At 41.2% G+C, this 27,990-nt stretch overlaps 1 protein-coding gene across 1 annotated transcript in view; it reads left to right on the forward strand.

Annotated features, from left to right (window-relative positions):
* The first annotated feature begins 17,097 nt into the window (after positions 1-17,097).
* LDLRAD4 (low density lipoprotein receptor class A domain containing 4) overlaps positions 17,098-27,990 on the forward strand; it is a 168,309-nt gene continuing 157,416 nt past the window's right edge. Inside the window, exon 1 of the mRNA XM_056854690.1 lies at positions 17,098-17,238. The gene's annotated coding sequence lies outside the window, so the exon portion shown is untranslated. The remainder of the gene's footprint in view (positions 17,239-27,990) is intronic.

Raw genomic sequence — 27,990 nt, forward strand, 5'->3', positions numbered from 1 at the left:
CCCAGAATTTCTGTGGGCATCTTTGTGGGTTTTTGCCACTTCATAGCAGGAGAACCCCCCCCCCCGTTGTTCCTGGAGCCCCCCATCTCTCAGGAGCAGCATTTCAGGATGCATTTGAGGCTTCTCATGGGAGGGTTTTTGTGTGTGGCAAAAATTAACTTTCCTCCTTGTACCCACAAATATTCTAGGCAGGATCCAAGCCAATGTTGACTGAATTACACCAATCCAATATGCTTGTTTACACTTTCAAAAAATACCCAAAATGAATAAAGCTTTCTGCAGTAGCCATGCCATTCTTTTTGTCAGCAAGGCTTGTTCTTCTAAATAGTGGATAATTCTTCCTATAATAATGCTTTACACCAATTTATCTTGAAGAGACTTTAGACTAACTGGCCTGTAACTCTCACAGCCATGCAACAATCCCTTTTTAACAATCAGCATGATGTATGCTACTTTCCAGTCCTCTGCTAAGAGGCTGATTGTAGCAACAGTTTACATCTGTTTTGTCTTAAAGAACTCTCAGGTGTATACTTTCTGGATCTGGTGAGTTTTTTTTTTTTTTACTATTTCCCAAAATTTAATTTCTTGTCAGCTCAGATTAATTGATTTCTTTACGTGTTGTCAAATTTATTTTGCACTTTGTCAACTCACATTTGTTTTTCCAGAGTTTGTACACCTCCTTGTTCTCCTTATTTGGGCAAGACTTCCACTTTTTAAAGGAACTTGCCTTGTTTTTTATAGTGGCCTTGACTCTGGCTCATTAACTATGGGAGCTGCTGCTGCTGCTGCTGCTGCTTCTTCTCCTTCTCCTCCTCACATATGGTTTCTATAATAACCCCTTTTAGATGACCTAGAAGATTCATACTATGATGTATGCAGGTTGTTCTTATGCACACAGATCCAGTGAAAGTATAGAGGTCTGGGAGGGAAAAGTGGGTGCAATCCTGCTTCTTCTCCACACATTCCATGTACATGGTCATGTGAAAAAAGCTTCTGATTAGCTATCATAGCGCATTCTCAATGAGGACATAGAATTAAACTTACCAGGTTGCTTCTTATCTCATAAATGGTTTTCTATGTTATCTGATCATAACATGGAAATCTTGAGAGTGTCAATCAGCAGCACTGAAATGCTAGACAGAGCATGGCAAACACGGGTAATCTCTCTCTTAAATTGGATGCTGTTGTTTCCTTCTGCAAACCTTAAATGTATTTATGTAGTTAGTAAATTTGATCCTGAGTCTGTTGCACAGTACAGATTTTCATAATAAATCTCCCCAGTTTTCATTTTTTCTTTAAAGGAAGCAGATCATTTGCACAAATAACTCCTGATGCAGTTTGTCTCGTGTTCAGAATATTAACTTTGCATATTTTTCATTGGGCTAGTAATAAAAAAATATACAACAGGATCTGAGATAAATTAGAAATAAATCAAATTTGTTTTGTTCATTCCAGAGGTTCTCGGCATATAATATTTGGGTGTTCCGACACTCATCACTGAGAAACAGTCTGTAGAAGTACAGGCCAGTGATAAAAATAATTGCCTGCTATGAAATGTCTTGTTGTAGGTTACTTTGTTGGTAATAATTATGGGATAGCTAAAATATCTGTCTTAAAAACACTCTAGTTTACAGCCTATAATAAATGACAAAAAGTACAGGTTGAGTATCCCTTAGCCGGACATCCGATATACAGACTGTCCTGAAAACCAGACTTTTTGAGCCGGCATGCAGGCATTACTCAGAGGCCCTCAGCAATTTGAACCTAAGAAAAGCCATGCTGGATCAGACCAAGGCCCATCAAGTCCAGCAGTCTGTTCTCACAGTGGCCAACCAGGTGCTTTCTGATTGTTCAATGTACACAAAATTATTTAAAATGTTGTTTAAAATTACGTTTGGGCTATGTGTATATGAAAACATACATAAAACATAAATGAATTTTGCGTTCAGACTTGGGTCCCGTCCCCAAGGTATTTCATTTTGTATATGCAAATATTCCAAAATTCGGAAAGATCTGAAATACGGACCACTTCTGGTCCCAAGCAATCCAGATAAGGGGTACTCAATCTGTATGTGGTTTAAGCTACCAGAATTGTATTTTTCTGGCGCTGGTGGATAACAGTGGGATCAAGAGAGGCTTTCACTTCTGTTGCTTTTTTCCTTTTATAAATTGCAAGTGGCGACCCACAAGAATCTTGGAGGGAGGCTGCCCCCCAACCCACCCGACCTCAGCTTTGCTACAGTGACTCCTCCCCATCCCCCCAACCGCAGCTGTGGTGATAATGGCTCCCCCCATCTCATCCTATCCCAGCCTCGCTTCCTCAATGGCGGCTCTCCTGCAGCCCTCCCAACTTCCTAAACATTAGCCTGAGCCTTCTTTTGTGTGTGTGTGTGTGCTTTTTTGGGGGGGCGGGGGACAACAGAAAAAGCAGCAATCCTGGAGAGAGAAGGACGGAAAAGATCTAGCAGAAGGGCAACGTCAGAAGAATGAAACAACTGGGCAGAGATCTGTATGGTTGAAAAGGGAAAGGATATAATTGGGTCTGGAGACGGCCTTGGAGAGAGTTGAAAGCTGGCCACAATTTATCCTGTCACCTCTGATCCAACAGAGCAAGACAAAAGGATGGGATGGACAGCAGCAGCGGCTTCTCCCAGTCTTGCGGCTGCACTCCCCAATCCCTAGCTTTACGGGACTCTAGAGTAGTTTTCCTCCCCCCCCATCTCCCCCTCACCACTCTACCAGCAGCTCCAACAGAGCACATGCATAGACAACACTCATTTGTTTTGGAGGATTTATCCCTCCCTTCATGCCCTCTCCCCCAGTTTTCAGATTCGGAATTCAGCTTGGCAAGCCAAGTTGCTCTTCTTTAAAAAGTTAGCAAAATTTGTTTTTTGTTTTTGTTTTTCAAAATTCAGAAACCCTATTTCTAGGCTTGCCAACCTCCTGATACTAGCTGGAGATCTCCTGCTATTACAACTGCTCTCCAGCCAATAGAAAGCAGTTCACTGGGAGAAAATGGCCACTTTGGCAATTGTGCTCGATGGCATTGAAGTCCCTCACCTCCCCGAACCCTGCCCTACTCAGGCTCTGCCCCAAAAGCCTCCCACCAGTTGTAAAGAGGGGCCTCGCAACCCTACCTATTTCTGATAATATTATTGTGACCAGACTGTCTGTCTTTGAAGGAGCCCACCTCCCCTCCTGTTTTCTATGTGATCCTGGCAAATATAATTACAATCTCTCACTGCAAATTTCTCGATGTCCTCTGATTACCTGGTGGGGCTTGACGACATGCAAAAAGCTGTGTAAATGAGATTGTAAAAGTGCCCTTCACTGTGCGGAGCAGAAGGAGCAATGTCCAGCTCAAACTTGTCTTTATGTTTACACCTCTTTTGCAAACAGAAAAATGTCATGATGAATCAGCATGACGTGGCATGGCAACCTTAATGCCTCTGTGTGTCTGGCCTATCAAACCCAATGCTCTTGGTTTGACATTGATTGCACACAGACCAAACAGAAGCTCATCAAAAATTTTAAAGATTTCCAAACCTCCCCAAATCCGATCCTAGAAGCAGAAATTTCGGTTAAAAAAAAGGACTATAAAGCACATATAAGATCCAAAAAGCTATTGAATGTTCAATCAAAGTGGCAGTCCTTGATTAAAGGCTGCCAAGGAAAAGGATAGCAGAGAATTTTGGAAAGTAATTGCCAGCGCCAATAATAGGAGCAATAAGTTAAGGGTAAATGTGATACCTGCTAAAACATGGGAAAATCACTATTCCTCGCTATTCAAGGGAGTTCCCCCTAAACCCGGTCTCAAGCCACCTCTAAATAATATACCATCATGGGACCCGGTCTCACCAGATGAGGTTGAACATTTAATTAAAAATCTGAGAAATGGGAAGCTCCTGGGAGCGATTATGTTACAGCAGAGGTACTGAAATCAAATGTAGAATGGTGGGCCCAGATTCTGGCAAATCTTTTCATGTATATCGACCAATCTGGCTCAATACCGGAGGAATGGGGTCTTGCTATAATAATACCAATATATAACAAGCATAATAGAGTGGACCCAAACAACTATAGACCAAACAGCCTCCTAAATATCATCTGTAAGCTTTATACCAAGCACTTATGTGTCAAACTCCTCAGTTGGTTGAACCAAGAGAAAATTATCGCTGTTGAGCAAGGGTTTTTTGCAAGGGGTCGCTTAACCCTTGATCACTGTTTGGTGCTGGATTATTTAATTCAAAAATATTTCAAACAACAAAAGGGAACTCTATATACTGCCTTTGTGGATTTGAAGGCGGCTTTTGATTCTGTTGATAGTACAAGGCTGTGGGCCAAATTGGGATCTACACCCATAGACAAAAGACTTTTACATCTAATAATCAGTCTACATGACAACACTTATTTACAGATAAAATACTCATCTGACGGCAGACTTTCTAAACCAATCCAATCCCAAAAAGGGGTTAGACAAGGTTGTATCCTTGCCCCTTTCCTTTTCAATTTTTATGTAAATGATTTAATAACCAGTCTCCATAACATAGATGTACATGCCCCTAAGATTACAATAGAGAAAAAACTGCCAATTCTAATGTATGCAAACGATGCTGTGTTGTTATCACTAACCAAAGTGGGCTTAAAAAGGGCGCTCAATTTCTTCTCAGACAAATGCCAGGAAGAAATACTCTCCATCAATTTTACAAAAACTAAAATAATGCGCTTTCACAATAGGTCTAAAAAATTGAACTGGCAAATTAACGGAAATACCATCGAGCAAGTTAAAATTTTTAAGTATTTGGGGCTAACTTTTTCCTTTAATGGCAATCCATCTGGCCATATTAAGTCTCTGGCTTGCTCTGCAGAAAGAAGTGCCACCGCAATTCTGAACTTCTTTAGGAGAGAGGGAGTTCGATTTGTTCCTGCTGCTCTAAAACTATACTCATCAAAAGTGCTTGCTATCATGAGGTATGGGTCAAAAACTATCCAAACTGATAATTTTAAACCCCTAGAATTAGTGCAGTCAAAATTTCTAAGACCATTATTTAACACCCCAAGAGGTACACCAAATGCGGTCTTGAGACAGGAGGCGGGTCTTGGCACTGTAAGAACGGAAATATGGCGCCATACACTTTTCTATTGGCTGAAAATCCACCTTCATCCCTCTGGCTTAACTCCTAGTCTGCTCGCTGCCAATCCAATTTCTCAATGGGTTTCGAGAGCCACAGACAAATTAAGAGCTATAGGGTTAGATCCAGAACAACTTTTAGAAGAAGGATTTAAAAAAGCAAAAATTAAACGTCTTACTGATATCGAGTTACAAACAGAGCATGCCACCTTACCCCCTTTCTATAAGCATTTGAAACCTAGATCGGACTTGGCCCTAGCTCCATACCTGGACAATATTACCAATCCAAACCATAAATGGGCCTTTTCAAGGGCAAGATTTGATGCCTTTCTCTCCTCGTTACTTTACGGTAGATTCCAACAAACTCCCCGGTCTATGAGACTTTGTCCCTGCTCGAACGATTCTGTAGAGACAGTCCCTCATGTTTTATTTTACAGTGCTTTATATGTTGATGAGAGAAAATGGTTAATCGAACCTCTATTACAGCGTTTTACCTTAGCTGGAAATTCCTTACACCAGTCTGAGAGCCTTTTTCTGAGATATCTCTTGGAAGACAAGAATATGGGGGTTTCACGTTCAGTCGCAAAATATTTATGCATTGCAATTACCAAACGTAAGGCACTCACAAATAAACCAGGTTCCCCACAGTCTGATAAACATTGAGACTTTTTATCATAGTGTAAATTATTATGCACTGATTTTAATTGGTTAATCATGTATAAGACCTACATAATGTTTATAATTAATTCTTGATGCTTACATGTTTTGGATTACTTTAGATTCCTCCTAAACTTAATATTTCTATTTTCTGTACATGTGACAAATATTTTGACTGGTCTTGGACCGTTACAATAAACTGACTGACTGACCCCCTTCCTTCAAATGTCTCATCAAGACATCATCCTTGGGATTTTGCAATATATAACATTCTTTCTATGTAAGTGGCTTATTGATAAACCACTTAGAAGACAGACAGTTAGTTGATTACAAATTTTAATTGATTGGCTGCTCTAGCAGGGTGAAATAATTCAGATAGAGAGGTGGGAAAGCATTGAATGCAAAATAAGCAAACAAATACATTGGAAGAGTCTGCAATCCTTTGAAGGCATTTATAAAACTCGACGGCTGCAAAGGAGGTTATAACTATCTTCACAAGACAGCTTTATGTTTACACCTGTGTGGCCCATAGAAGTATGTCACCATCAATCAACATGTGCCGCACAGCAGTCTCAGTGCCTTTTGTCTGTCTGGGTTGTCGAAGCATCTTCCTATGAATCATATCAATATGGAAATATCCATAATATTATTGAACAACCCACTTTAACTCTGATGGCTTTACATGTCCTGGTTGCATGTTGCTACAGACATTAAGATGGAGTTCTAGTAGTCTGTTAGGCTCTATTCAGATTACCATTCTAAACCCGATGTCATCTGTTGTTGGCCATTTTGGAATAAGGCGATACAAAGATGGGTGTCCATACAGCTCATTTCAATATGTCTATGAGCCTTCTCTAAAGCGCTCTGGCTAGTTCAAACAGCCCTGTAATTGTTTTCCTGCCTTTTTTTTGCCAGCGCGTTCTGTTCCGGCTTTTTTTTTTTAACATTCAGAGATTTGTGTTATAGTGCTATAGAGCTATAATGCAAATTTCAGAACTTTTTTTAAAGCCAGGAAAGAACACACCAGCACAAAAGGCGGGAAAACAACCGCGGTCCTTCCCAAAGTGCTCCAGGCAGTTCAAACAGCACATTGGAGCGATTCAGAGGCACAAGGAAGAACGGAAAACAGTTGAAAGCAGTTTTCATAAAAACCAGCTCAGCCTCACTTTGTGAATGGGACACAGACAGCTTTGTCTGAACAGGTAAAAAAAAAATCCATTAGCAGCCAGGAGTCAAACCGCTTATGTCTGAACTGACACAAAAAATCCACTAGCAACCTACTGCTCAAACAGATGATAAAGACAGTTTGAAGAGGCACTTGGATAGTTGAAAAAGAAGTAAAACGTAAACAGAACAGAGATGTGCAAAGAAATGTATTCAGAGTATAGAGGAATCCCTTTATTTGAATTGTCAGATTGCTCTTTTTCTCAGTGATGTCATAGTAATCACTGTGGCCCCATGATCTGCCATGCACATACGTTTTCAGTTCATGTTACTTTTCTGCACATGATTGCAGGGCTAGGTATGGTTGCATGCAAGCTCTGTTTCATGAAGGAAATGTGACATTGGTGGTGGTACCAGGCTTGTGAATCTAAAGGTGATTTATAGTGCAATCCTGAAGGGGGGGCGAAAGGGGTTTGGAGGTGGTTTGACCCCTGGGGATGGCAGGCCACTTGCACCATCCACATGGGCACTTATGCTGCCACAGGGCCACTTATGCCAGTGTGGGGGAACTGCATGGCAGCATGTGGCACAGACCTCGGCGACAGAGTTTCTCCGGTGTAAAAACTTACACTGCCACCAAAGGGAGGCATTCCCAGAGCTGAAGCTGCCTTTAGTCAGTTTCCTAAGCCCTTTTGCCCTTTTGTCCTGGCAATGCCCATTTTGCAGTTTCACTGGGCTTGGGGTTTTCATTTTCGGCTTATGAACTTGGCGCAGCAAACCGCTCAGGAGGTGGTGCAACTGCACCATCCCCGGCCGCCCCAGACTTACCCCTAACCCTTAGGTTTGTACTTTTAGTTCTTATATGTCCCTTAATGTCTGGTAGGCAGTATGAAGACTTGAATGTGGGAAACAGCAATCATAGATCAAACACTTCAGGCAGAGATTTTGTGTCAGGTGACATGTCAAACACGACATTGTTGAATGCGGTAAGTCCACACTTTCAGTTGTATAAAGTGTCAAGGAACTGAGGGAGGAGATAGTAAGTGACAAACAGGTTTGTGTGAAAGAAAAATCAGAAGATCTTACCTCTGTCTGAAGGGGTTGTGAACCTCTTCTGATGTTTCTGTTGCTCACTTAAACGCATTATTGCAGTTAGACGGTCCCTTGGAGGAAACTGAGTCTTATTTATCATTTGTATTCAGTTATGCTGAATATCTGACAATCCAATATGGGCAAAGTATATGTTGACATAAAAAAATTAAAGGAATTGTTCAAGAAAACCACAAACAATAATAGCGAGACAAATGAGCTATCTGCAGGGAGAAGTAATCAATACCAAAAGAAAACAGTGACATTGCCATTCCATTTTCTATTTAGTAAACATTACTATTTTGCTGTATTCCAAGTGTTTGTTTCCTCTGGGACCAGGAGGGTTCTTCACTGCCACTTTTTGATCAGTGATGCTGAAATTCAGAGAGATTTCCCTCCTGGCTCCTCCACATCTGCTCAGGATCAACAGCTGGAGATGCTGGAAGTAATAAAATTCACAAGATTAAAGCACAGAAATTGACATTAACAGGTGCATGGCTGTGTAGCACACCCTGAAATTGTTTTGGCTTGCAACACATACATGAACACCGAGCCTTTGTACTATGACATTGTTCCAATCCCGAGAAACTGACACCTAGAGTAAAACTAATTGGAAGTGCTAGAGTAACTTGGGTGATTAATTTCAGATCATTATATTAAACTAATTACAGCACATCGAATATATATATAAAAGCTATAATACAGCACATTTCCCTAGGTTTGTTTGTCTTTCATTTTTTGAAAGTTAAGTTAAACAGGTATTTTTAGAAGTTACATTTGCCCCAGTATCTTCTGCTGATTCTGGAGATATAAATTTGTGTTGATGATCTCATCCATGGTGAACCAGCTGTTGACATAACATATCCTCATTATGAAGGGATGCAATACCTCTTTTTTATATTTTGTAAAGTGGTAGTTGAAGATAAAAACTCCCTTCCTCCCCCAACCTTCTAGAAAAATTGGCATTTCCGTTTTAGTAGGTCATTTAAGAGGGGGATAGTCACCCTCTAGAGGTCCCCTATTTAATGTGACCAAGAGACCTTTCTGCTCCAAAATAAGTTATTGTGATATTGTAATAAGTACAGAATAATGGTTAATACAGGTAGAATTAAATGTTATGAGCAACAGTGTGAAACAGTCTTGTGAGGTGCAATGTAAGGAAGGCTGAAAAACAGCAGCTTTGGAGGGTCACAGTGTTCTCTCAAAGCCCCAATCAAGAATACACTCCCTTGTAAAAATCAAGCAAACCTATAACTTCTTACTTAAAAACTGAAATCTTTCAAAGGGCCCTTTCTTTATGTGTTCAATGCTAAATGTAATTGTTACCATGATGGAAAAAGTGAGGACGCTGAGAAATTAAGAACGTATCCCTTTTTTGCACTTACCGTGACAACACACCGCCATCAAGGGTAATTGCTTACTGTGGGAGATGGTCCCTTTTAGCGCCGAATTTGCAAGCTCAGTAAATCCCTGGCAGGCTTAATGATCGTACTCATGCTCTGGAATAGAGAAATGAAGAGAGGCACCTGGATCCTTCACGCTCTGCAGATATTTCAGCAATTTATTGTGGCTGTTGGAGAGCCAATCCATTCCATCAGCATCCTGTACTTACTACTTAATTGGAATGTTGGGAATATTCGATGTGGGCGGACTGGGCGGCAGACACAGGCAGCTCTTGAAATTATGGCATGTCAGCTCCCATTGTGAATGTGAACTGACCCCGAAGAGAAATAATGTTGTTGGAGTGTTAGGGAGGGCCGGAAGCGTAGAGAAAGTGGATTTGAACCTTTGACCTTTTGATGCTACAAAAGGAATTGGCAATACACTCTAGTGACTGTTCATTTATTAGTAGCTGTTTAAGTCAAGCTAGGGGCTTCTCCTAAACCCCCCTAAATTTATCTTTGTCTAATGACATGTTCGAGAAAAAATAAATAACAGGTATACTTTGAAGGCTTCCTTGCTAAGCACCTTCTCTTCCTGATCGTCAGAGTTTCTTTTTAACTAGAATGTGTGAATGTAGGAAGAAAAAGGATAATATGATTTTAGGGGTAATTTGTGTCTCCAGCGTCCCTCTGATGTCCATATGGGTGTTTTATGTGGTTGATGGTATTTATCATTCAGTGAAAAGTTTGTTGAAACTGCTTTGCTTCCATACTGTCAGAGTTACATCCCTGAATGAGTTTGGTGAGAGAAAGTGTTTGTAGTTCGCAAGAGCTCATCTTTGCAACTATCTTTAATTATCTTTATCAAGCCACAGATCTAAACGAGACCATATTTTGTATCGCTTATGGCAAACCACAGGGTTTCCCCCACCTCCAACATGTCAGCAAATGTAATGAGACTGTGATCTAGATATATAAAATATTTATTACTAGAGTGATCGAGAAACAGAGGCGAGAAGCGGTCTGTGCAGATAGAAGCAGGATGGATCTTGATGTAACAACTGTTAGATGTGAGATCCAGAGTGGTTTAAGTAAATGCTTTGTATTGAACTTAGATGTGAAGTAATTGCTTCTGATCTATTTATGATACTTTATTGAGCCAACACTCATAAATCCTGTGCAAACATTAAATGTTTATCATCCATTCTTGGGGGGGCAATAGAGATTACGGGGGCATACCCTAACATCCCCCCCTTCTTTGTATATGTACTCTCCATAAATACAGTAGAACATTGTACAGGAAATTATTCACACATGCCCTTGAACAATTTTTTTAAATGGTTCACATGGATTAAAAATCCAGGTTACTGCCATCACAACCCCCACACCCTCATCCATGCATAGAGAAAAATATATATTGAACACCTTCACAGGTGTTATTTTCTTTTTCCAAGAACTGAATATCTCAGAGCAAGGAGAAAGAGAAGGGAATACAGATAACTGCAATCATACAGTAGCATGTGGAAAAAGAAAACAGCAATTGACAAATTAAACAAAGTTTATTCAGTGCTGTTATATGGTTCAGTTCCCAAGCGAGGCAGAACAAGGAAGAAAAGCATTATTGCTTCCAGCTACTCTCCCCTCACACTGCTGCTGCCTTGTCATTGCTGCTAGTAGCAGCACTTTATCCCCCCCATCAGTGGGACTATTCAACAGGGTCGCAGAGAGGGGTCAGACGTCTATTGTCTTTGGTTAATTGACATTTCTTACATCTTCTCTTTGGACATTAATTTTGAAGGAAAAAAACAGACATATGTATTGGCAAAGTGAAGAAAGATATTTAGGTCTGAATTAATTTCCCCTGGAATGGTGCAGACTGTCATTAAAATATCTTCTGGTGACTGTGAATCAGTCAAGTTTAAGAGTATTACTGGAATCCGGAGCAGTATCTCTGTTCACACTGCACTTACTCCTCTAATAGCTTGATTTTTTTCTTGAGGACAAAGATAGAAATTCCTGAAATTCTAGTTTAGTGAACAAATCTCCTTGACCTGGGTAGCCCCAGGCTAGCCAGATCTTGTCAGATCTCGGAATCCAAGCAGAGTTGGCCCTGGCTAATATTTGGAAGGGAGACCTCCAAGGAATACCAGTGTTGTGATGTGGAGGCAGGCAAAGGCAAACCACCTCTGAATGTCTCTTGCCTTGAAAACCCTATGGGGTCACCATAAGTCACCTGTAACTTGATGGCAAAAAAAAGAGGGATATTAGTAATTACATTATGGAAACAGAAGTACAAGCTAGGGTTGCCAGGTCCCTCTTCACAACTGGTGGGAGGTTTTTGGGGTGGAGCCTGAGGAGGGCTGGGTTTGGAGAGGGGAGGGACTTCAATGCCTTAGAGTCCAATTGCCAAAGCAGCCATTTTCTCCAGGTGAACTGATCTCTATTGGCTGGAGATCAGTTGTAATATCACATGAACACATGAAGCTGCCTTATACTGAATCAGACCCTTGGTCCATCAAAGTCAGTATTGTCTACTCTGACCAGCAGTGGCTCTCCAGGGTCTCAGGCAGAGGTCTTTCACATCACCTACCTGCCTAGTCCCTTTAACTGGGGATGCTGGGGATTGAACCTGGGACCTGCATGCCAAGCAGATGCTCTACCACTGAGCCACATCCCCTCCCAGATCTCCAGCTAGTACCCGGAGGTTAGCAACCCTGGTACAAGCACATACACACAGACTCACACACAATGAGATCAGAAGGTTGCATCTAGACCAATGTTTCTGCAAGTGCAAGGATTTCTGCTCACAGAATGTTGATTTTTCCACATCACTTCTGTGATTGCACAAAATACACCCTCTCCAACATTGTTCCTGGGAGGTCTCTTCTCCTCCAATAACAGGACAGGGGAGGGAATTTGGTGCTGTTGAGGGAGGAGGGTGGTGATAAAATTGAGCTCCAAAAGCAGAAGTCCTCCTGCTTGGGTTAACCTCCAGTCTGGATCTAAGATGAAAACTGGTAATCCGGATGAATCTTTTCGATTACAGGAGAAATATTTAGGGGAAACTGGATGAGGGGATGGAAAAGTTAGAGGAATATATGGAAGGCATAGATAACTGGCAAAGGAAGAATAACACTATGTTTTGAAATATGAAATTAAAATTACCAGGTTGTGCAGTTTGATAGTGGAACAAATTATCAGGGGGAGGTTCCCTTCACTGGAGATCCCTTCACTCCCTTCACTGGGGATCTTCATTCAGGGATTCAACAGGGGCTCCTTCCTGCCATTTTAATTGTTGTTTTTATGTTTTTGTATGTGTATTTTTTTGTGTGATATGTTTAAAATGTGTTTTATTATTTATGTTTTTAATCTGTTAGCGGCCCCTCAGTGGCCCTCAAGAGAGCAGAAAGGAGGTGTGTAAATTTGGTAAATAAACAGCCACATGTCAAGGATGTACTAGCTTTCAATTTCCTGAACTGAGTAGGGGGGTTGGACTACAAAGAATCATAGAAGCTACCTTGCAGGCTAAGAAATTATATCTGATTGGAAAGAATGTGGCAGAAGACTATATTAATTACAATTCCATCTTGAATGTTAAAGGAATACTGCAAATTATTCAACGGCAGAGTCACTTCTTTACATTTCATAGTAGCAATTTAAAAAGACAAAAGTTGCAGCTTAACAGTATTTGGTTAACTGCCAGGTTGGTAAAAATTATGCTAATTACATGCAAATAAAAAACCCAAGTAGATGTAGCAAGTTTCCATTATTGTCCTTGGTACTGCAAGAGTCACAAATTCCCCTCTCTAGAAGAACTCTCTAATAAGAAAATATTTTGTTCTTTGCTGTCACAGTTTCGGTTTCCTCTCAAATTTTCAAGATTAGAAACATTCTTTCTGAATTTAATGCCTAGCATTCTTTGGATTCTGACACAAAGAGCTGTTAAGAAAGCATGGGACCATGATTTTATATGTTGCATCAGATAGTCACTAGAGTAAAGTGACCTGGGTTTAGATCCAACTGCAGCAGCCACAACCACAAGACTTACTGGGCTAGTCATTTTCAGCCTATTCTAGTTCAAGTAGGATTGCCAGCTCCTGGTTGGGAAATACCTGGAGATTTTGGGGGCGGAGCCTGAGGAGGGCAGGGTTTGGGGAGGGACTTCAATGCCATAGAGTCCAATTGCCAAAGTGGCCATTCTCTCGAAGTGAACTGATGTCTATCGGCTGGAGATCAGTTGCAATAACAGGAGATCTCCAGCCTCCAACTGGAGGTTAGCAACCCTAACTTCAAGGGACGATTATGTTAATTTGTCAGTGAGGGGGCATGTCTGCCATCCTCAGCTCTTTGAAGGAAAGGATGAGATTAAAATGGAACCAACACGTGAAATGACAGCCAGTCAAGAATTTCAGCCTGTTAAATATTTCAGTATATAGGCCTGGAACACCATTATTGAGGGGGGGGGGGGGTTGTGATTGTGATTGGTCTTATTTTTTTTAAAAAAAACTGTCAGCATTTACCTGTAGTTAAGAGTACTTTGTGTCGATTGAGATGGGAAAGCAATGGTAGGATATTCATGTTATGAAATCAAGTGCAAAGGAAGTCTGAAAGCATTAAGCATAATGGAATGGAATGGGATTGTATATGGGTGAGTAGACACAGCATGTGTAAAATAAGCATTGAAATGATGACAACATTACATTTCACAGCTCATCATCCAGTGATTACAACTATGTTTAGCAACCAAGTTATATATGCATCAAATTGTTTGGCCAGTTTCCTTGGTGCTTATTTTCCAAGCCCTGTTTTCGAAATGTTTGCGGTTTAACTCTTTCTTTAAAAATAAATAAACTGTATTTCTGTTTGGAGGCTTCACCTTCTGCAGAATAGAGCCGCTTGCTTCCTGATGAGGCTGAGGCATTGGATGGACATCACGATGGATCTAGATTAACCTCTGGCCACATTGCAAGGCTCTGTGAGCAAGTGTGGTGTAGTGGTTTAAGAGCAGCAGACTCTAATCTGGAGAACCAGGTTCAATTCCCCACTCCTTCATATGAAACTTTCTGGGTGACCTTGGAACAGTCATAGTTGTCTCAGAACTCTCTCAGCCCCACCTACCTCACATGGTGCCTGTTTTGGGGAGAGGAAGGGATTGTGATTGTAGCCTCTTTGAGACTCCTTAAGGTAGAGAAAAGTGGGGAATTCTTCTTCTTCTTCTTCTCCTTCTCCTAAACCATCTATCATGTATACACACAATCTTGCCTCTATTCTATGGGTGCTATGAATAATTAACTTAATGAAGCTAGTCTGAATTAGATCAAATCACATATCTCCTTTATTCTTGACTTTTTCTGGTTGTAATAGAAAATTGTCTGGATTAATTGTGAAAGATAAACAAAAACTGGGATTAGTACGTTGGCATCTCATCTAGTGGGCCTCATAAGATGCTGAGTTTTGGAAAGCTTTATTATACACCACAGCTGAAAGAGTGCCCATGGTGAAGTATCCCACATAGCCACGTGCAGGATTATGACCCAGGAGCTCCGCATTGCTCATTGGAACCCTCAGCAAAGGCATCAGAGCCTTTGCAAATGAAGAGCAAACTCTTCCAGGGAAAGTAAGCCTGTGTTCAAGAAAACATTCCCTTTAATCTGTTGTAATCATAGGAAACAACAACAAAAATCTAGAACCAGTTGGGCAAGGCTTTCATGCCAAGCAAGCTAAGAAAGCTCTGGAAATGTATTCAAGCAGCTTGGCAAATACTGACATTTGGGAATTGAGCACATTGGGTGAAACAGTGAGTGTTCAGCTGTGGCAGCCCTCCAGTTTGTTAATCTCCATCTGGCAGTTAAGAAAGGTGGGCAGAGGAATGATTTTATGGGTCTGGATAGATTCTTGCAGATTACAGTATCAAAGCTGAGACATTTTCCAGCTTTAAAGCCTTTTGAAATGCAGGGACACTAGCTGGTGGTTATTACGTCTTGTCCAGAGCTGGCAACTGTCCAAGCAGACGTAGAAACAGACAGCTGTTGCCCAGGGTGAGCTTCAAGTAAAATTCACATTAGAGAATTTCTGGCATCAAGCAAAATAAACAATTAGTTCAGTTTAAAACCAATGAGTTTAAAAATACTGTTAAGTTTTATTTTTGTAGGTACAGTCAGTGTATTCTTACATTTAAATACAGAAGAAAAATCATAACTGTTTTTGCCTGTTTTATTTGCATCCATTTAATGTAGCCATTGCAATAGTCTTACTCCCATAAGAGTGATGTGGATTGGGAGAAAAGCAGGATATACATATTTTAAATAAATAAAATACTCTCAAATTGACCCCCTCAGACATACTTTAAAAATTCAAAATTAAGAAGTTCTTAAAATGCAAGCTTAGTAATCATGAGCCTTGCAGAAGATCCCAGGTTCAATCCCCGATATCTCCAGTTAAAGGGACTAGGCAGGTAGGTGATGTGAAATACCTTTCTCTGCCTGAGACCCTGGAGAGCTGCTGCTGGTCTGAGCAGACAATACTGACTTTGATGGACTAAGGGTCTGATTCAGTATAAGGCAGCCTCATGTGTTCATGTGTTGCTGTTTCCGAATTGACAAACTATGGTTTACTCTCGCTTTTAAATAAGAATTGTAAATCAATGTCAAACCTTTGCTTGGTCCTGATAGTTAAATCATAATTTGCCTATTGCTTCTGAACTTCATGGAAAGAAAGTTATGCTTAAGTTAGTTGTAATTAACATTCCACTAATGTCATAGCATAATTTTCCTCCTGGTTAAGCCATTATGTTTTATACATTTGCTCCACAGCAAAGTACTGCATCTTTATTTGCATATGTGACAAATGTTATCATTCTTATCCAGGGCTTTGGAGAGGGAAATGGTACTCACCAGTACTGAATACTGGCATCATTTTGGGAGTGGTCCCACGTCTTGATTCTCATTTGCTAGCCCACCCCACTTAACCAGAGAAAGAGAGACTGGACGCTCAGGAATGACCTCGTGGGGAGCTGCTAGGATTACCAACCTCCAGGTACTAGCTGGAGATCTCTTGCTATTACAACTGATCTCCAGCCTGAGGAGGGCAGGGTTTGGGGAGGGGAGGGACTTCAAAGCCATAGAGTCCAATTGCCAAAGTGGCCATTTTCTCCAGGTGATCAGTTGTAATAGCAGGAGATGTCCAGCTAGTACCTGGAGGTTGGCAACCCTACACTGACCTCACAGGATGGCTTTTAGTAGCATCCCCTTCTCAGTCACCTCATTGGCTGTGCTACCAGGCGGCTGTTATTTCTTCCTTACCTGCATTGATTCCTTCCTTGCCTGAAGTTGTCTGAGGGGGATTGTATCATCTCTGCCACTAAATGTGCAGAAAACATTTGTTGGAAATGGGGGCAGTTCAAAGGATAAACGACTAATCTAGTTCTGCTGTATTTTTCCATTTTTAAATTTCTTGTGCAGTTTCAGTGTTCCTTTGTTGTGATTTATTAAACAACATTGTACTGTGTGATTCAAGATTCAAATAATATTAAAGAAACCTTTACCATCATGATCAACAAATGCAACTGAATTCAAGTGTATTTGTTTTTGACACCTGCTCCTGCCACACTGATATTCAATGAGACAGAAAATAGTTATCTACTCACACGACCTTTTCTTTTGTTGTGCTTTTCAGAGTGCAAATTCACCTGCACCAGTGGCAAGTGCTTGTATCTTGGCTCACTGGTCTGTAACCAACAAAATGATTGTGGGGACAACAGTGATGAAGAGAACTGTCTGCTTGTAACAGAGCATCCGCCTCCAAGCATCTTCAGCTGTAAGTACTTGCCCCTTGCCTGCCAATTCAGACATTTCCTTTGGATTTTGTTCTACTTCATATGCTTTTGGAAAAGCTTTTAATGAAGTTTGCAAGATGTTGGTTCCCTCCCCCCCCCCCCATTATTTCTTTCACCATTGATGGAAGATAAAAAAGTAAGGCTTTTCAGCATGGATTTTTTTCATTGGTTCTAGCCCTATACTGCTTTGGTTTATCTCCTAATTTACTCATGTATTTTTGTGCCTTTAGTATGGGAAATGTACACCAGACACTGGGTTGTGAACTCTATGCCTCTTGTCCTGTAGCCCCATAACTACTACTCCTCATTTCATAAAAGGGCAGAGAACTGTTTCAAAGCAGAAGGGAAGACAGAATCCCCAATGTACATGTCTTCTAGGGACTGAATGAGGAAATCGTATAAATAACAGGCTTGCAGATTTTCCTTGTTTCCTTGAATGTGGAGGGGGAAAAAATGATTTTCAGATGGTATTCGTTGTCTCAGATTTATGTTTTTCCTCAGTGCATTAGAGCTTCGTAAATTAATTTGTATATAGGTCAGCAGTGGTGTCTTATCCTGTGACAGGAAACATCCACAATGCAACTCTTTTCACTGTCGATGTTAATGTGTAGAAGAGTGGAAAGTTAGTAGTGGATCACCCTTTATGCTGTAGGAAGGGAAAGCTAGCCCTCTAAGATAATAAAGTAGCCAGTTTGGCCAAGGTGAATTATTTTAATGGCACAACATCCACTTAAGTGTTGTGATTCATCAATCTGCTGAATATAGAAAAAGGATGACTGAGCATTGCACCAAAAAAAAAAAAGAGAGTCTGTGGTGCTGAACCCCCCTCGGTAACTGGTGAATACTTTTCATAAAGCAGATTTGTCTGAAGAAGAGTTGAGAATTATCTAGTTGCAATATAGTGATCAGAACCAAGCTTCTAAAACCCAAAGGAATATAGGATATACACTATGCCGTAACAACATGACACTGTACGTAGTATAAAATCAAGCCTTTTTTTTGCGTTCTTCACCGAGTTTTCGTTGTTATAATGCGTGAAATAAAATCCTTGCGAGGTAGAGTATGAATTCTCTGTGCTGAGTAATTGATCTGAAGGAAAATGTTTCAAGGATGCGTCTTGTGCCCCCCCCCAATTTGCTGATAAACCTATGTATGTAAAAGCAACTTATATGATAGACATTCTGTATTAGAATTGAGCCTAGCTGCCTCTTAGAAGGTATGTGGTTACATGGCAGAGAAAAGACTGGGGGCATTGACATGGGCCTGAGGCTAGAGGAATGGTTTAGATGGCATTACCTTTTATTTGAAAGCTGCCAACATTTGCTATGGCAGCTTTCAGAACATATTCTGGCAGGTTCCCAGAACATGGCGAGGTTACATTTGCTAGGTTCCAAGACTGACAAAGAATGCCTCTCCTACTTGCTGTTGAGCATCCAAGAAAGTCAGTGGCAACGTCAAAGTATCCTCAGGTGGTTCACCCTACCTCTTCCAGGTTGGGGGGTGGGGTCAGCTGTGATGATGCCTTGTCTGAGGGATCCAGAAGTACTGAAGGTGATGCTGATACCTGGATAGAAGGAAAATGGGATCCTTGTCCATGGACCTTCTGACTGAGTCCGGATGCCTGTACTTTTCATCAAATGTTTTCAAAGTGGCATGTAGTTAAAACTGTTACATATTTTTTTTAAAAAAAGTTAAAATATCATATAAATTCTGTATTCAGAAAACACATTAAAATAGGTACAAACCACCCAGTGTGATATGGACAGAAGAATCAACTGGTTGGAGTGTCAATTCCCAAAAGCCACACGGGGAAAAAATCTGATTTGTAGAAGGCTAACAGAGATTTGAGGAGAAACTTTGTGGTTCTTGGTCAGCTATTGGGGGAAAAAAACCCAGCGCTCTATAGAGACCAGCCTTGCTTCAGATAATTTGGTAGCTGGGACAGGCCCTTCACCTGCCAATGTCAGGTTTCAGGACAGTTCATGAGCAGGTGCTCCATGAGAATACCTGGACCTAGAACCTAGAAATTCAGGATTCTATATGATAAAGCCAGCATCCTGGACTCAGTAAAAGAGTAGGGGTCATGCTATTTTGCCTACTTTTGCCTGTTATCAGCCTGGTTGCAGTGTTTTGCTCAAGCTGCAGTTTCTGAGCCATCTTTTTTGACAACTCCATGCAGAACAATAGTCTAGAGGTCACTAGGGCATGAATGACAACGGAGTGGCCATTTCTGTCTTCTGGTAGAGGAGACAGCCCAGGTTGGCAAAAAGTGCTTCAAGTCACAGCTGCCCTATAGGTGTGTGGTTTTGCCTTTAGTAATGCAATCTGTTAGAAAATTCTTTTGTCAGAAAAATTATTTTAGAAAATGAACGTTGTCCTATCATCATTACCTAAACAAGTTGTAAGTGTGCCTATAATATTTAAATGTTTGTTTAAGATTAGATGAGATTGTGCAGACTTCTTCCTTTTAAAGCCCTAACAAGCAGGGGACCTGCAATAACTTGTACGGGGCGTCTCATTTTTTCCTCCCCCACGATTTCCTCTTTCTCGCCCCTGTAAGCCCCTCCTTTTTCCTGGTTCCTTCTCCAGCTCTCCTATCTTTATCCGCCTACCTAGGTCTTCAGCTTTACCCCCTTTTCTCCCTCAGCATCCTCTCCCTGGGAAAACTCTGTGTGGTTCTGGCTGCTGGCCTAGTTTTGCATCGCTGAATGCCTAGGGTTGCCAACCTCCAGGTGGTGGCTGGAGATCTCCTGCTATTATGACTGATCTCCAGGCAACAGAGATCAGTCCCCCTGGAGAAAATGGCTGCTTTGGCAGTTGGACTGTATGGCATTGAGCTCCCTTCCTTCTCCAAGCCCCACCCTCCTCAGGCTCCCTGAAATCTCCAGATGTTTCTCAACCCAGAGCTGGGAACCCTATGGATGCTGAGCCCAGTGGCACAGTAGGAAATCCGTAATCACTTGTTTGGGGGGGGGCATAGGTTTCCCTGTAACCCCCTCTCCATATTATTTATTCTTTTCCCTCCTTTTGGCAGCTCATGTATCCTTTCCCCTGTTTCTAGGATTGTCAACCTCCAGGTACTAGCTGGAGATCTCTTGCTATTACAACTGATCTCCAGCTGATAGAGATCAGTTCACCTGGAGAAAATGACCACTTTGGCAAATGGACACTATGACATTGAAGTCCCTCCCCAGATCCCGCCTTTCTCAGCCTCCACCCCAAAAATCACCTGTCGGTGGCAAAGAGGGACCTGGCAACGTTACTGTTTCCTTTCCTCCTTGCCACCAACCTTTTATCAGCCCCCCATCTTCAGCTATATTTAATATTTACTTCATTTATACACTACCTTTCTCCCCAATGGGGACCCAAAGCAGCTTACATTATTCTTCTCTCCTCCATTTTATCCTCACAACAACTCTGTGAGGTAAGTTGGGCTGAGAATGTGTGACCCAAGGTCACTCAGTGTGAGGATTTGAACCCGAGTCTCTCAGCTCTTGGTCTGACACTTCGATCACTACACCCCACTGGCTTTCATGGGATGGCTGTTCTTGAACAGTATCAAGCAGCCAGGGTCGGTGAGTCATGCAAGTCAGGTGGTAGCAAGTTGCCCAGTAGTTGCTGATAGGCCTGGCCCCCATGAGTCTTCCCTCAAAGGCCAAAACAGCCCTGGTAAGGGCCTTGCCCTCTTCCTTTTTACTGACAGAAACCAAGGCTTTGCCGTACTTTTGTGGCTGCATAGTAACAGCCACAATGGACACTGAGGTGGCATTCATTTCTTAAAACTGCTTCTGCTATTTTGAGAGGATTTAACACCCCTCAGGGTTGGTGTTTTGTTATTTTAGATTTTTTTGCATACCTAGAGCTTTTTCCAGGTTTGTAGAAAGGTCTGTATTCTGTTTCTGGCCCCAGCCTCTCGATTTAAGTATCCACAGACAGGGTAACGTTGATAATTAGATATATTGATGATGTTCTTATTCGAATGAAACCTTTCCTATTATGATTATTTTATTTAATACATTTCTTTTGTCGAAGATACTATATTTATTATTTCTCTGTACTGCTTGTGATTGTTCATGTGTAAAAGCAGGCCAGCTAGGTGGGGAGTTACAGACCCATATGAGAATGCATGTATGCTTCTCTGGGGGAGGGATGTGGCTCAGTGGTAGAGCATCTACTTGGCATTCAGAAGGTCCCAGGTTCAATCCCCAACATCTCCAGTTGGAGACAGGTAGGTGTTGTGAAAGGCCCCTGCCTGAGACCCTGGTGAGGCGCTGCCGGTCTGAGTAGACAGTACCCACTTTGATGGACCAAGGGTCTGATTCAGTATAAGGCAGCTTCATGTGTTTATGTGTTCTCCTTCCTGACTCAACAGCTTTGGCTGTTGCATATGGAGCTCTTTACAAAAAGTGTATTTTTGCTATCGGCTATAATTTTCTGATCAGCTGTTCAGCAGGGAGCTAGACAGAGGGCTTTTTTCCTGCTCCACTTTCCCTGCCAAACACCTGAATGCGGGACTCCAGTTTCCTTTAAAGCCTGCTCCATGTGTGTTCTATTGGATTGGAGCTGATCTGCATAGAATGCTTGATTTTGTGCAGACGTGGACTCCCCTTCCGTTATGCTCCAGATGTTTTTTAAGCACTTTCCATGTTGATAGCATCAGGCCAGGTGCGGTGGGGGATACAACAGCTTGTTCAGCATCTTTTACTTACTAGAATAGCTAAGTACTGGACAATAAAGTGTATCATTAATTGATGCATTGAGTTAGTTACTTTAATTGCAGCATTCTGTACTGTTCCATTAGATCGCTTTGTTGTATGTGGGGGGTACTTAATGCCAAAGTCCAGCGATAGCAGGAGCGGTAAAGATTTTTCATCATCCCTCCTTATTACTTTTGCTGCGTTATGCTTTCATAGTGGTAAAGCTCGGCATTTCAAAATAATTGCTCAGACCCATCCACAATACCACACAAAATGAGGGGCAAAGAGACACAGTCAATATTCCTCACAGCTTGAATGCAAGGAAAACAAATATGTCAATATAGTTTTATAGCTCCTTTTCATAATCGTCCACTGTCGGGAACATAAATTCACTTTCTTTTTAGGTCATGGCATGCCGTTCTCGATTATGCAAATGTAGTCTGAGTGAGAGGAAAAATAAAATTTGCTTATTATTGGTGAGGTTTGAAACCGCTCTGCAAGTAACTTTAAAGAACTAGGTTATGGTTGGGGGGAGAAAGAATTAATTCAATAAAAGTATTGTGGAACTCTCTGTTGTTTGATTTCTCCCATCCCAAGAAAAAAGATTGTTCTGTTGACAGACTGCAAGCTTTTTCTTCTGTGCTGTTCCGGCCCCAGGCTACAATCCTACAAAAGATCTTTGCATCTTTGCTGCTATGGGACTGCTCAGGTGTGCAAAGTTAATTTGTGTGCTTGAAGTACTGGGACCTGATTGGATCCTCTGCTGATTTACAGTAGGAATGCTTTGATGAATAAGGGATTTGCTCTTCTATAACCACGAAATTTGGCCATATAGTGTCATGTGACTTTTATACTGAAATAGCCCCTGTGGAATATTTTGCATCCATCGGAGGCTGCACACAGAAAATTTTATTAGAATTAGTTGAATAGGCCAACTGCTTATTAAGACCACCGATTTATAGATAAATGGATATTTGTTAGGAAGGGTTGCCACCTTTAATGAGGGAGAAAGGGACAGTCTTCATGTAAAATGTTAACTAATTTAAATTTATGCAAACTTAAAATAGCTTATTGACTAGCGGAAATCTGGAGTGAGAGAGAAAACTACCAGCCTGACCAGTACAAAATCAGCCTTTGTTTTACTTAATTGCTATGCGAAAGAACACAGTTAATAACAACACCCCTGCAAAAAATAGTTGGAGTTGGTTATCAACCTGGAGTGCTAGCATTAACTTAGTGATTTGGAACACTGCTTCCCTATCCTCTGACAATTCACAGATGAAAATCAGCACACATTTGTAATGCCCTGATTCTTGTACCAAGGATCACTGTTGAAACTCGTCCGTTTCATGTTACTGAAGGCTGTACTTCCTCTATTGCATGTTGTATTCCTGTACTCTGCAACAGCCTGAGTTTTATTGATTTGAAAGCCAGAAAGGTGTTGGTCTTATTGTAGACATATTTTGAAACGTCCTAAGATTCAGTTCAAAATATGTTTCAGCAGGCATCTGCAGTGCATAAAATGGCAGGCTGTACACTGTATGGCAATTTAGTGTTCATGCGCCTTCATTTACATGCACTTGCAGTAGAGTTTAGATGAGTTTATTCTCTGAGATTTAATTTCTACAGTATTCAGAGAAGGAGCTGAATTCTGATGAATAGGTACTCTAGTATCTCACATTAAAAACTTTAGAAGGTATGACCAACAGGAAAAATAATGGACAAAATAAGGGCAGCACTAGCCTGGGAAATAGGGACGGTTGGAGCATATGATATTCTTACACATGAAGTTGCCAACACTTTAAGGAGGTTTACAGCCCTTATTTTTTCCCTTTATGGTCCATAGAAATCAGTGGGGCATACATATGTGTAACTGTATACAAGAAGTTTTGTAGGCCTTGTGCTGCCTCTAGGAAGCCCCCAAACAAGATGACTGCAGCAGCACCATCCTGCCTGTGTTCCACAGCTCCTAAGATAATAGGCATGCTCCTCTGTTCCTGGAGAGAATAGGTCTGCATCATGACTGGTATCCATTTTAACTAGTAGCCATGAATACCCCTTTCCTCCATGAACATGTCCACTCCCCTCTTAAAGCCTTCCAATTTGGCGGCCATCACCCCATTTGGGGGCAGGGAGTTCCACAATTTAACTATGCGTTGTGTGAAAAAAATACTTCCTTTTATCTGTTTTGAATCTCTTACCTTCTAATATGGATCTGAGGGCAGGAAGCTGGTTGCAGTGATAATGAGAGCCAGTGTGGTATAGTGGTTAGAGCTTCGGACTACCAGTTCGAGTCCCCACTCTGCCATGCAAGTCACAGTGACCATGGGCCCATCGCTCACTTTCAGCCTAACCTTACAAGGTTGTTGTTTTGAAGGAAAACTGGAGGGGGAGAGAACAGTGTTATAAGTCTCCAATTGGAGAGAAAAACAGGCTATAAATATCTAAATAAAATAAATACACGGTCACCTCCCAGGATAAAACCCCCAACCACAGTTCAGAATCTTCTGTAGCCAAACATGAAAGAAAAACAACAACTATACATAAAACAATAGAAGAACAGATTTGTTGAACTTGAAAATTGTAACAGAGCATGTTAAATAATAGTTAAAACACCCGAATATTAATTTATTCATGTAAACACCTTTTCCTCCAATGGGAACCCAAAACAGCTTACATCATTCTCCTCTCCTCCATTTTGCCCTCACAACAACCCTGTGAGATAGGTTAGGCTGGCAGCATGTGACTGGACCAAGGTCCCCCAGCAAGCTTCCATGGCAGAATGGGGATTTGAACTGGGTCTCCCAGATCCCAGTCTGACACTCTTAAGTACTACACACTATGAAACAAACACTACAAAAATCATTTTGCAGTTTCAGTGTGCACCAATAAAGGTGTAAATATGCCCCCCCCATAGGGTGGGACAAAATTATGCTTTCAAACAGAAGGGACCCTCATGGTAAGTAACCTGTTCCCTGACCATAAGTGTTTCTTCATGCATTTCAATAGGATTAGAAATTCTACACTGCATTGAAAAAGTTCACTTTTAAAATCTCAGCAAAGCCTATTTATTTCACATCTTCAAGTATTGAAAGCATCTGTGAAGTGTCCAGGTTGGTTGAGTCACTATATATATTGTGTACGTGAAGAGCTGATGTAAGGGAATGGCTAAAAATATGAGGTGCATTCTTCAATATTTGGAACAATCAGCTCTTTGTTATAGCACATGTGTATTGTGCCACAAGTACATGGATTGCGCAGCTGCTTCATGCTCCAGCTGGCTAGCTGATTTTGTGTGTGCGCCTGTACCACGTTATAGTAAACTTGTTACATATTTACAGTAAACTCAAGATTATCTCTATGAAGCAAAAAAGGTAGAATTTGAAGTGGCTCTCAGGTTTACTGGAATGGTATCAGCAACATCCGTCTCCCATTTCCATTTTGATTTTTTTTTTGGGGGGGGAGGTTTCTTCCAGGTGTTCTGGGGCTATCCTACAACAGGGGTGACTCTTCCATTTTCTTTTAAATATTTAGTAGTCTAGAATAGATGTTAATGAAAGTCTGGCACCGCTATTTTGAGAATTGCAACAATGATAGTAATTTTCAGTGTCAGATTACTGCTTCACAGAGGGAAAGGAGATGGAGGAGGAGGAGGAGAGAGAAAAAATTATTTCAGTTCTAATAGAGTTTGCCATCAGCCTGGCTGTGCCAGACAGATGGATCATGAATACTGTCTAGACACTCTCTGCCTGAGTGAAGCTGTGGTCTCTAAGGACGAACAGTAAGATGCTGGTTTAAGTGACTGGGGGAAGCCGGGCTGCATTCGCCTCTAATCAGATAACAATCAATGCAGATTATACTTCACCAGGCCAGAGAAAAGGCCCTCTGTTGCTGGTAACAGGTCAATAGTGATTTCAATTGAAACTTGTCTATTTACTAGGCTTTAGGGAGAGAGGCAAAAAGCAAAAGAGAGGACTTAACTTGCATGCACTGTATGCTGTTACATCCCTTGATTTCAGGTGATGCATGTCTAAAGGATTTGGAATTATTGCTCTTGGGGTTCAAGGGTGGTGATTATAGAGATAATTTGCCTCCCCCCCAATCTGTACTCAGACCTCTTTATTTACTTTTTATTTATTTATTTATAAATTTCTACCCCGCCCTCTATCCCCAGCCGAAGCCAGGCTCAGGGTGGCTAACAACATAAAACATAACAATTTCATTAGCAATAACGTCAAGTCAAGTTTTATTTCGATACAATATCAGCTCTCAGTAAAAATCAAAGTTAGGTTACAATAATAAAATAAAATAATAAAAGTTGATGATTCTGGGAAGAATGATTTGAAGAAGAGGAGGAAAGATCTTCTATGGGGAAAGGTTTTCAATTAGCCGTTTACGAATCCCACTAGACCGGAGGCAAAATTTGGCTACTTGAGTGGTTATCTCCCGAGAGGAGTCTGCTAAGAGGAGGGAAACTTTAGCTTCTTCCGATCTCCCAGGAAAGGATGACAATATGGGGAGACTGTACTACGATCTTATGTCATTGTAGAAGGAACATTGCAGCAGAACATGTTCTATCGTTTCCACTGTCTCTGTTTTGCATGGGCATAGTCATTGGTGAAAGGGATTATGGAGATACCTGCCTTCCAGGAGAGCTGAAGGTAAGGCACTGAAATGCACAAGAGTAAAGGCCCTTCGATATTTGGATACTTCCAGGAATCCAAGGTAGTCTGCAGGGTGGAAAGGTTTGATGTATTAGCAATAAAACTATAAATAATAATCTATAATCATTAAAACATCAGCAATAAGCAGTTCACAAAACTAATTAGTGCCAATAAGTAAAACAACTTACTTAGTTCAGTTACTGCTTTTCATGATATTAACAGTTAGCTGTTTTTATGTGTGGCAAAGTAGATAGTTTTGGAGTCTTGCAAATGCTTCTATGCTCTGTCTTGACTACCTCCGGTTATTCTTTTTTCTTTACCTTTCTAACGTTTATTTATTTTGTGGGATGGTTCCCGGGGGTATAAGGCTTTAGCCCCCTATATTTATGGCTTGTGTAGGGATGCTATAACCAACAAAGACATGTTAACTCAAACGGTATGTGATTCTGTTGAGTTATCATTGTCTTTTTGACGACTTTGACATCGCTAAGTACTTGCTCAGCTGTGTGGCACTCTGCCACTCATTCCATGCCATATGGATTTGCTAATCATGCAGCAAACAGGTATAATGAATGATGGCAACAAAGAGTAATCGATGGATCTGGGGAAATCATGCTGAAAATCAGGACAGATATGCCTGAGTCTTACAGCTTGGAAGCACTGTCACCTGAATGGTTGGGGAGGCATATATGTGTTCAGTTCAGACACAGCATAAGTGGAAGGAACATGTGTGCTTTCATTTTTTTTTGGAGTGAGGGCAGAATTCAGCATCATGGAAGGAATTACTATTAGAGGTTCACTCTACTCCGAGCATCTGTGTGGATGTGGGGAGGGGCTGTGGCTCGGTGGTAGAGCATCTGCTTGGCATGCAGCAGGTCCCAGGTTCAATCCCCGACATCTCCAGTTAAAGGGACTAGGCAAGTAGGTGATGTTAAAGACCTGTGCCTAAGACCCTGGAGAGCAGCTGCCGGTCTGAGTAGACAATACTGCCTTTGATAAACCAAGGATCTGATTCAGTATAACACAGCTTCATGTGTTCATGCGAGGTTCACCCTACCCTGCGCATCTATGTGGATGTGGAACTGGTTCTATTGAAACCACGGAGCATGTCTTATTTTACTGTAGAAGATATAAGCACTTAAGAACACAGCTGATCAATCTATTAATTCCTGATATAGACATGCCAGTAGCTAATAAGCTACAATTTCTGCTGGGTAGTTGTGATCCATCTATCACAGTTCCAGAAGTGAAATTTATTTTGGGTTTGTTTGAATTTAAGAGACACAAGGATAATTTAAAGAACATATATACAATTAAATAACGTATATGAAATAAAATAATTTTAAAAATTCTGCCCAGCGGTTCAGTGTAG

Source organism: Euleptes europaea, chromosome 8 (genome assembly GCF_029931775.1).
Source record: "Euleptes europaea isolate rEulEur1 chromosome 8, rEulEur1.hap1, whole genome shotgun sequence".
Classification (NCBI taxonomy): domain Eukaryota; kingdom Metazoa; phylum Chordata; class Lepidosauria; order Squamata; family Sphaerodactylidae; genus Euleptes; species Euleptes europaea.